Below are 11,325 nucleotides of genomic sequence, written 5' to 3'. Positions count from 1 at the left end.
TGAGCTGGCGATGGCTGTGCCGATGTCTATTCCAGGGCAATGGTTTGTATATGAAGCTTCAACCGCATTGCAGTAAGCAAAGGGTTCTGGATCGGCATGGATGGTTACCTCAGTGCCTTGATGCAAAAATTTGATGCACTGATGGTAGGTGGATGGAACGGTCTTCATAGCATGAATCCATGGGCGATCGAGGAGGATGTTAAATGGTAGGTTTAGATCAACAACATGGAAAACTGTCTCTTGGATGACCGGCCCAACCTTGATTGGTAGCAAAATAGTCCCTTCTGTGGTCCTTTCCAAGTTTTCATAAGCTTTGATGGTGATAACCTCATTGATGATATCTGCCTCAGTATACCCAACTTGTTTTATGAATTTTAGGGTGCAAATGTGTAAGGCTGATCCATTATCTATCATTACTCTTTTCACGGCAAAATTGGATACCATGATGGCTATGCGAAGCAGAAGGGTGTAATCTGGCTCAACCGTGGGTATGTCGGTGGGTTTGAAAGATAGGGCACACGAGGATGAAAGGTGTCCAACAAGATTACAAAAATTAGTAGCATTGATATCAGAAGGGACACGGGATTCTATGAGAGCACTGTCAAGGATGTCTTTGTACACAGGACTAGTGCGGAGAAGGTCTAAAATGGATATTTGGGCTGGCATGTTGCCAACGTGTTCCAAGATATTGTACCAACTTTTTGATGGAGCTGATGGTGTTGATGAAACTGGTGGGCCTGCGATGTTAAATCGCGCTCTTTGAGTGGTGACTGCACACTCATTGTCTGGTCCTCGGATATTGATAACATTGACAGAAGGATCTTTCTCAGATATACAACCTATAAGGCTACCATAGTCTATATAGGATGAAGTGTGGTCATTGTTCTTCCCATGCTGTTGGTTTGGCTGGTGGTTGTTGGTGTTGTTTTGGATAGGTGCTTTTCTAGGATTTTGGTTGTTGTGTGGAGGAAAAGCATTTTGATAAATCTATAAGCCTGCATTGGGAGAGGTTTGGGCACCAATAGTGATTTCCTTCCGATCAGTGAGGTCTTGCACATAGTCTTTCAGTTTCATGCATCTGAGGGTGGTGTGACCGTTTACCCTATGGAACTTGCAATACTCATTGTCCTTGTACCATGCAGCTTTGGATTGGCTTGGATCAATTTGCTGGGTAGGAGGAAATTTGATGAGGTTTTCCTTAGCCAATTTCTCAAAAATAACATCCAATGGCTCACCAAGGGGTGTATAGTTTCTAGGTGCAGGTTGGAATCTGGGCTTTTGCCCTGCAGCTACATTGATGGCATTAGCTTGATTGTTAGAACCTTGAAAGTTGGGTCTTGTATTGTGGTTTTGATAGCTTTGGTTATTTCATTGTTGGTAATTGGTAGCTTGTTGGTTGTTTGTTTGATATGGTGGGTTAGACTGGTTTTGAGAAGGACCAACGATATTCACATGTCTGGTGTCAGTAACCCCATCTGTTGAACCATGCTTGTTTTTGTTCCAATACCTAGACTTGTCATTGGAATGTGATTGATTTTGGTTGGCCTCTTTGTAAATCTTTACCACACCATCTTTGATGAGTCCTTGCTCAAGGATCATTCCTTTCTCTTTGATATCCTTATAGGTCTGCAAATAGTTCATGGTCATGTGGTGAGCCAAGCTGGGATGTGCATTATCAATAAACATTTTCACCACATGGCGTTCTGGCAAGGTGCAGGATATGCGGGTGGTAAGGGTTTGCCATCTTTGCAGGTATTCAGCAAGGCTTTCTCCACCTTTTTGCTTGGTGTGGAAAAGATCAACTATTGATAGCTCTATTTCAACAAGATGGGCATATTGGGATACAAATGCCTCAGATAATTCAGCAAAGTTTTTAATTGTGCCATAGGGGATTCTATAAAACCATTCAAGAGCTGGTCCAGCCAAGCTTTTGGGAAAAAGGCGCAAGAGGAAGACATCATTGTATGCCACGTCCTGGCAATGCATGTAAAATTCTTTGATATGTGTGATAGGGTCTCCTTTTCCTATGAATTTGTCAAATTTAGGTACCTCAAAGTGTTCGGGAAATGGTGTCGTGGTAATGGCTCTGTCAAATGGGTAAGGACACACATTCTCAAACTTGAATGTCTTTGGATCATTCCCTTCTTGGATGGCTTTCAGAGCTATCTTCATTTGCTCCCACTCTGAATTGATAGGTGATGGTTGGGGTGCCCCCAATGTAGGAGTGCCTTGAGGTAGGTATGTGCTGGATGGGGCCACTGAATATGGATGGCTGTGAGGGATTTGCTGATAGGGATTGTACATTGTTTGGGTAGCTGCATGGTGGATGATGCGTTGTTGAGGGGGAGGTGGCGCATATTGCTACATGTGCTGCGAGGCTTGCTGTTGATATGGGATTTGAGGTTGGGATTGAGGGACATAAGCTGGCTGTGGGATAAATGGATTGCTTTGTGGAGGTAAGGTATAAGATGGTTGTGAGGCTTGGGGAAAGGATCGGAGGGCTTGTGGGGTTTGACCAATATATGTGGGTTGTGCCCCCATTTGGGATGGTATCTGCAAATAATTGGCGGTTGGCTGGGGCGATGGATTACCTCCTAGAAGTGGCATTGAAAAGTAGTTGGTAATTGGAGGTAATGGATTAGTTGGTGGTGGAGGTGGTGGGAATTGAAAGCTTGGGAATGGAACTGATGGGGTTTGATAGCTTTGTGGCTGGATTTGAAAGCTTGGTAGAGTGGTGGCGGGAGCTGGGGTCACTTGGGAGCTTGGTAGAAGATTGGCAGTAGCTTTTGGGATTTGATAGCTTTGTGGAGTGAAGGTAGTAGCTTGTGGATTTGTGGCTGGTGGTATTGAGCTCCCAAGACCCAATGGAAATGATGGGATTATGCTTTGGGCTGTGGTGAACAAGTTGGGGGTGATGAAAGGTTGATTACTTGGCCCCATGGGTGGCATCCCTATTGTATATTGCTGAGGTTGGCCAAAGATGCTAGCACTGATTTGGGAGATGGGTGGATTTGGAAGGCTGGGTTGGGGAGCAGCAGCAATAGTGAAGGGGGTGAACGGTGAGATGTTTTGGGTAAAGGGGGTTTGGAGCGGAGAGGTATGAACCAAGGATGGAGTGGTGGTGGCTGGGTTGGCTTGCGGCATGGAGATTTCAACTTGGGTGGATGATGGTATGTTTGGGTCTGTTGGGTCATATGGATTGGCTGGAGGCTCTTCTTTTGGAATATATTGAGGATAATTTGGATCATAAGAGCCTATGGGTGGTGGTAGCTGCCCAAACAATGGGTGAGATAGATCTGATAATGGAGGGGGTCTTCCAAAGTCAAAGGTTCCTACATTGTCCCTTCGAAAATTAGCCATGATTGTCTCTTTGTTTTTGTCTATAATGGCATTTACCAATACTGCATTTCCTGGTTGGTTCATGAAAGCTTCAATGTTAGTAGGTGATGGCATAGCTTGCTCTGGGCTGAAGGATGGCTGAGTGCTTGAGGGGGGTGAGGCTGTTCGATCCAAATGATAGGGCTCCATTGTTTCTTTCTTCTTGGCTAAACTAGTGACGGGTGGCATGAAAAATGCTCCTAGGGATGAGATGCAATAATGCTGATGGATGCAAAAGGGGGAAGGATTTTCTATGCAAATGATTTCCTAGGTTGAGGCAAAGCTATATGAAAAAACCTAAGGAGGATTGGGTTGGGGATTCTAACTTCAAAGATATGTTGTCAAAGCACAAAAGGTCTGCTTTCCTATGTGCAAGCTTGGTGGTGATTGTGTCAACTTAAGGATAGACTGATGATCCTTTAGGAAGAACACGAGATTGACCACTTGCAGATCCCAACCTTTAGCTCAAGGTGATGAGGGATAACAAGTGACAAAGCTAGATTACCCTAGACAAAGCTCTGTCAAAGGGATAACCTTGGTGAGATTGGTGGATTTGGAAGATTTTAGGAATGGCAAACTTTTAGCAAGGTGACAACAATTTTGAAAGCTTAGATGTGCAGATTTTGGGATTGCTGGCTAGATGGTTTGATTCTAAATAAGATGGATGAGCTAATAATGCTTAAGGGGATAACCTAAGATGGCTGGATTTTCTACAAAGATGACTCTAAAGTGAAGCTTATCCAAGAAGATGGGGAGAAACAATGGTGTCTAATCATAGAAATCATGCCTAGTTGGTAAGGCATAAGCAGGATTAACTCCTGGATGTTGGCTAAATTTGATGGTGCGCTCTAACCAGGCCTCTTGAAGTGCTTCATCGGTAGCTTTGTCCTCTGCTTTGTGGAGTTTGGCAATTCGTGGGCTTGGTGTTATTTCTTTTCTCTTGGCTGAAAGTTCTTAGTATGCTAGAGATGGCTTGAGTTTGACCTTGTGAAACATCTGTTTGGGTTTGGGTTGTTCCGACATAAATTTCTGAATTTGCTTGGCTTTGGGAGATTCTGGTTGTTTTGCTTCAACTTGTTCAACTTCTAAAATAGGCAGTGACTACGCTAAGTGTGCCCTAAGCTAGGATTGACCAAGTTTGGCAAACATTCATTCAACAAGTAAAATAAAAACAAGCAATAGATAAGAACACCCAGATAGAAGTTTGTGGTTCTCAGAATGTGATACTTGCGTTGAGGAGTGTGTATGTTCTACAAATGTTTCGATCAATCACTCCAAACACATTAACATCTTAGATGGTTTTTTGCAAGGCTGACAGTTGGTTTAGCTAGGGAGTCCTCGATATACACAAGGTACGTGAGGCCCAAATCCGTAGATGAGACCAAAAGGATGTCACATAGCCGAGAGGAGCGGTAACCCACTTCTCCTCTTTCACTTCTCAAGGGTATAAAGTTCCTTGAGGCTTAGCCTGAATGACAAAATCTCGATCCCAAGAGAGGTGTCTTTCGATTCACCTCCCAATTCTTATACTCCGCCAGAACGCTAGAGTTGAGGTTGTCCAAGGGGTGATGAAATCCCCAAGCAGGCCTCCTAAAAAGAAACAAGGTTTTGGATCCTAATCTTATGCACCCAAGATGGCCTCGAAAGACGACAAGGGGAGAGAAGACTTGGATGACCTTGGGCTAAAAAACACGCTTGTTCTTTTACCAACTGACTCTTATGTGTGCTAATCTAGACTTTGCAAGCACTCATGTTTAAGAGACAATGTTCAATTCCAACTTGAAGCACCAACAAAAGTAAATCAATCGAAGAATGCAAACAATAAGAAGAGTTAGGGTCAACAAAAGCAAACTCGCGCGCCCGGAGGCCCTCCACGTCAAGTATCGATTAATTTTCTTTAAGGCATTCAAGATTGAGTGTGAGTTTGTTTTAAGCCCAAAACAAAAGTGTGTGAGATTCGATTTCAAGCGCGCGCCCGGAGGCTCTCCACGTCAGTTGTTGTTCAATTTTAGTGCCCAAACTTGAAGTGTGATCGATTTAATCTAGAGTTTTGGCCATTTAAGAATTTTGATAAAGTTAAAGCAAACGTTCAAAGACCAAGTGAGTGAGTTAGATTGTGGAACATTTAACACCTTTTTCAAGTAGACCCATCCCCATAAATGGCGCTGAGATTGCAACCAATGGTTAATATTTGATGGGTGATTAGAAAAGAGGTGAGTCCAAGGAACTACTCAAATTGATTTTTGTAAATTTGTATTTTTAACTTAACAAAGTTTCTTAAATGTCCAAAAATCAAATTTTACCTAGATTGCATGTGAAAAAGAGATTTGTTTTGTTCAATTTTAGAAGCTCCAAATGAAGTGTTTGATATTGTAATGGTTAATTGATCCTTGGCATTCAAGATTGGATTTTTTTGTTTTAAGCATGCATTCCAAGGAAAGTTGATTTTAATCCATGACATTCAAGAGTGTGTTTTGAGCAACATTCATTCAATGAAAAATGTGTTTAACCATTCAAGTTCATTTTTTTAGCAACATGCATTCAAAGACAAATGGTTAAACATTCAAGTTCATTTTTTAGCAACATGAAAACCTGCAAGAAACATGGTTAGTGGTTCCATATGTGCTCCAACCTGCAATGAGACAAAAAAAAAGCAATTTAGTTAGTTAGCCAAAATCTTCAAAAATGAGAGCTTAACTATGGGAAAAATTTTTAAAACTTTTTTTGTTGTTTTTTCTACGCACAGAAAACAGGTGACAAGCAGAGACGCCGATTTGCACAGATGCGGATTTTCGCAGACGACAATTTTCGCAGACGCGGATTTTTGCAGATGTCGATTTGAGCAGACGCGGATTTTCGCAGATGTCGATTTTTGCAGACGCGGATTTTCGCAGATGTTGATTTGCGCAGATGTGGATTTTTGTAGACGTCAATTTTCACAGATGTCAATTTGCGCAGACGCGGATTTTCGCAGACGTCGATTTTCGCAGACGCGGATTTTCGCAGACAGAACAGGTTGCAAACGCCAAAACTGTGCCAAAAAAGCTGAAAAACGTGATTTTTTTTTTAGATGGTATTTTTTCTTCCTAAGTGCATTCTTTAACCTGCAAAAACAAGCAAAACACCCTCACAACACACTCAAACAACAACAAACATTAGATGGTTAGAAAAATGACATATAGATAAAAATAGATGATTAAATGACCCATAGTGGGGTCCCACCGGGCGTGCCAAAATGTAGAAGAAGAATTAGTATGCAAAGAACATTTACAAATAAAGTAAACATTCACAAATCAAAAACTAAATCCACATATATGCTTAGACAAAGAAAGCAAACAAAAAGTGCAAACCTCACAAGATAAAACACTCCATGCTTTCTTGATTCTGTAGATGTGTCCTTTTACTATGGATGTATGCTCAAGATGCTCACAAGCTTGCTTCAATGGAGATGGGTAATGGAAAATTGGTAGCTTTGTGAGCTCTCAATTTGGCATCATAAGGGTATGGTTGATGGCTTTGGTTCTCAAAATAGCATGATAACTTTAGCTCAAAGATTGTTGATGAAATGGCTTGGGATGGGATTCAATTTATAGACTAAGGGGTAGAGGGATGGAGGGCTTAGATGCAAGGATGGATGAAGGCTTAAGGAGGGCTAGGATGCACTCAAAGGAGAGCACATGGATTGTGCTTTTTTAGCACCAATGGGAAGGTGACACTTGTCACAAGGAGGATGAGTGTGAGAGGGTAGGGTAAAGGGTTGGTTAAAGGCATGATGAGTGGGGTTGAGTATGTAAGAGGGATGTAAGAGGAATGAGTGTGGAAGAGGGAAGAGTGTGGAAGATGGGTGTAAGTGTCATGAGTGGGCTTGTAAGAGTCTTTTATGTTTTTTAAGAGCACTCATGACTTAGTGGTTGGGTTTTTTGAGGGGAGACTTTGGTTTGGATTAGGAAAGTCTTAAACTTGTTTAAGGAATGTGACAACATTAGGGGGTGGATTAGGCTTGAGTTTAGGATTAGATTAGGGATGTTAGAGATGTGCAAGTGGATGGCATTAATGAAGGTGGGTGAGTTAGTGGCTAAGCTTGGTTAGTATGGGTGGATGGGGTGGATTAGGCTAAATGGAGGTTTAGAGATAGGTTTAGGGATTTTTGAATTTGAGGATTTCATTTATCAAATAGATTTATTTAATAAATGGGGATTTTTGGAATTAGATACGAGAAAAAGATTTAATTGATAAATAATAGATTATTTGATTTATCAATTAGGACTGTAGATGATTAATTAAATTAATCAACTAGGGGATGACAAAGGATTAATTAAATAGAAATTTAACTAATAATGCCTTTTTAGATAACTAAATAGGATTACTAAAATAGTGTAATCAAATTTAGGTGTCTACACATAAGAGTAGGCTCGTCAACATTATGCAGTCATTCACATGTATTTCTAGACTCCCTCTAAGTATAAATCTTCTAAGCTCCTATATTGCTTTCAAAGAAGTGTCATACTCCCTCTTAATGTAGATGAATATCATAATCTCAATCATCAAAGATGAGAGCCTTATTTTATCAATCTTGATCATTAGGTTTTTTAGAGATACTATCATTAGGTTGAGTCTACACAATATCTGGTAGCATGTGTAAAGTACCAACTTTCTTTTCCTGTAAGAATGTCCTCAAACATAAAGGAAAAGATCAAGGCAAATAACCTTTATAGTATGTATAGAAATTACAAATAAGAGAGAGATAATGTCAAAAATAAGAATACTTATTTGCATACAAAGATTCCAAATTTTCTTCTTAAATTATTTGAGAATGGAACATCTCCCCTCTAAAAATGGGAATGGAACATTGACTAGTATTGCCTAACAATGTAAAATTTCTACTTATTCTTTGAACAATTTTGTATCAAATATGATAACTCCTTTATACGTTCTAACTTTCTCTTTCTATCCATTAAAAGTCCAAACATTTATTTAGCTTAATAGTAAAAGAAAATTCAAACTCATACACAATACACCAATATCTTGATCAAGTATGATTGTGCCACTTGAAAACTCTATAACTCATACTTCAAATTTCATTTATCAAAGAGACAGTCATAGATGGTTCAATTGAAGTCACAAATTTCTTATGATATACATAAGGGGTAGGCCCATTAAAATCACATAGTTGCATGATTTAAAGTCATCTTGAATGTTACAATTTATCGATCATTGAAGATTCCATCACAACATGGTTTACTTCCTATGAATCAATATGATCAAGATCACTAAAGGTTGATGAAACCATATCCTCTATATGCTCCCTCTCTTTCAAGATTGCAACTAATGAAATGTCAAATGTCTGGCTCCCTCTTAATCTCAATCTCCTTTTTTATTTCTTTTTCTTTCTACAATAACATTCTTGGAGGAAAAGATCAAGGGAAATAAAAAATATCTTCATGTGAGAGAGAGACTACAATAATATTGAAGGATAATAATTAGTTCTACATAATAAGACCATTCCAATAAAAATATAGATAAAATATATTTTGAACATACATATATTCAAACTTTATATATATTTTAATCTATATATTAACATATTATTTCCTTATAAATACCACATAAAAAATTAAGGTAACCAATTTTACTTGTATTCATAAAAATTAACAATCAACATATATTTGTTGTTCTCTCATATAATATAATAGTGAATAATTATTATAAATTTATACACACACACACACACACACACACACACACAACATTCAATAATAATAGTCATATTTATATTAATAACAATAATAAAAAATAAATACAAACTTTACAATTAATAAACACTTACCTTAACCTTACATACCTCTCCTATTTGTTTCCCTATAATGTCAGGTTTCATTTGTATGACTTAATATCCCACCTTTTTTGGAGTCAAGGTATGACTTTAATAGTCCCTCTAGTCCTCATGGTGATCACACCATGGCATTGAGGTCTTTTTCTCAGTCCACGTCAGAGGGTTAACTATTCCACATACTCTTTGCTAGTGATGACAGATTTGTAGATTCACCTCTTTGACCCCATACACTCATGTATATTGAATATTGTGCTTATCAATTCATTTTTTAAAATATAAATTTAGATGGGAGAGCACATGAATCATTTCTAATATCTTTTGTAACAACAACTTTCAACAAATTGGCAGTTTTCAATGAATTTATGGCAATGAGGTGTTTTATAGTCTTATTCCTTTCTTTTAGAAGAAATTTATGAAGTGGATAATCATTACAAAGACCACTATAAGTGGTGCCTAAGACTGCTATAGAGGCCTATAACAAGGGCCATAATAATATTCTCTTCACTAGCTCTGAATTTTCCTAATAACAATTTAGTCAGTTCTATTTTGTTTCCTTTGGCTTTCACAACATAATGAAGAGTAGTCCAACTATCACAATCTCATTCTTCGAGAAGATGGGCACCTCCTTTTAGAAAAATATCTACTGTATCCAAAACTCCATAGTTTGTGGTTTCTAGTGGGAGTCTTTGTGTATGCCAAGGATATCGTGCAACTTGAACCTACCACTAGTCATTCATATTTTCTTTTTATTACTCCACATTTTTTCTCCTTTGATACTTAATAAGAAAAGGATTCCTTAATTTTTTGTGCACACTTTAATAGTTTGAGTGTGAATGGATTCTTGTGATTAAGCACTTATAGATTCTTTCCAAGCGATAACTTGATGCCTCAATAAAAATATTTTGATCTTAGGCACAAATATCTGTCGCACTTTATAATTTTCTATCTAAAAATATCTTTGATTAAACATTTTGTAATTTTTTTCTTCTAGATAATATTTCATGGGATGGTAGGACCTTTAGTTTTGATAATATTTTATTTGATATTTTTCTATATTTTTCTCATGATTGATACATGTGCAGCATAAAATATATTGGTACGAAACTATAGTCTTCACATGCAACCTTATGATAAATTGCTACTACCTCTTTGAAAATCAAATACTGCCAATATATTATTCTATATGTCTCCTTTATATTATTTTCTAATTCTATTGATGTTTATTCTTTGTTTATGATATACCAATGCATTTCTATATTTTATCTTCTCTTCATGTCTATTCATCATGGCTTTAAAGTATTCATTATAGATAGTTGCCAGTGTCTATTAACACCTATGTATTGCATGATAGGAATATGTTTCTTCTCAACATTGTTTGCAACATATATGGTGATGAGCCAAGACTTTTATATATGGTTATTGTTTTATAATTTTAGTGTATCTAAATTTTTTGTGTATGTTTAGATATGTTCATTCCTTGTTTTGATCTTCATTACTTTGTCTCAGATTCATAAATTTTGTAATGACAATGTCCACAACATCCAAACTCTGCTTTCTCAATTTGATAATTTGCTTGGTACCGACTTGGTTTCTTATAGCTGAAATGATTTTCTTTTTGCTGTATATATATTAGCTTTTCAAGTGATTTTCCTTAAAACCCTTCTTTCTCTATAAATTACGGTAACATCATTAGGGATTGCTATTTTTAATCTTAAATATAATATGATTCTTATAAGACGTGGACACTCGTTTGATGGTATCTCAAGAAGCGGTGGGTTTGAGACTTGAAATACATATGCCTATTATATTATTTGGATCATGCCAAATCATTAACCTTTATGGGGTTCAAGTCCAATATTTGGCTGTGTGAGTACTTTACTAACTTCATGACCTTCTCATTCAAACATGTAAGATATCAACTAGCTTTGGTTCTCCCATGTACCACATTTGAACCCTATCTTTACTTGTCATATCCACATTGTTGTTTTCCTTTAGTACATTTGCAGTTGGCTCTGATACCATGTTATTTTCTAGGATCTCTACAACTATAATTATATTGCCATTGTTATAGATATTTTCCAAATAAAAATTTGAGGACTCATAAAAATGAGAGG

This window comes from Cupressus sempervirens, chromosome 1 (assembly GCF_028749045.1).
Source record: "Cupressus sempervirens isolate cs-2001-9-10 chromosome 1, ASM2874904v1, whole genome shotgun sequence".
NCBI lineage: Eukaryota > Viridiplantae > Streptophyta > Pinopsida > Cupressales > Cupressaceae > Cupressus > Cupressus sempervirens.
This window is presented reverse-complemented; position numbering follows the sequence as displayed.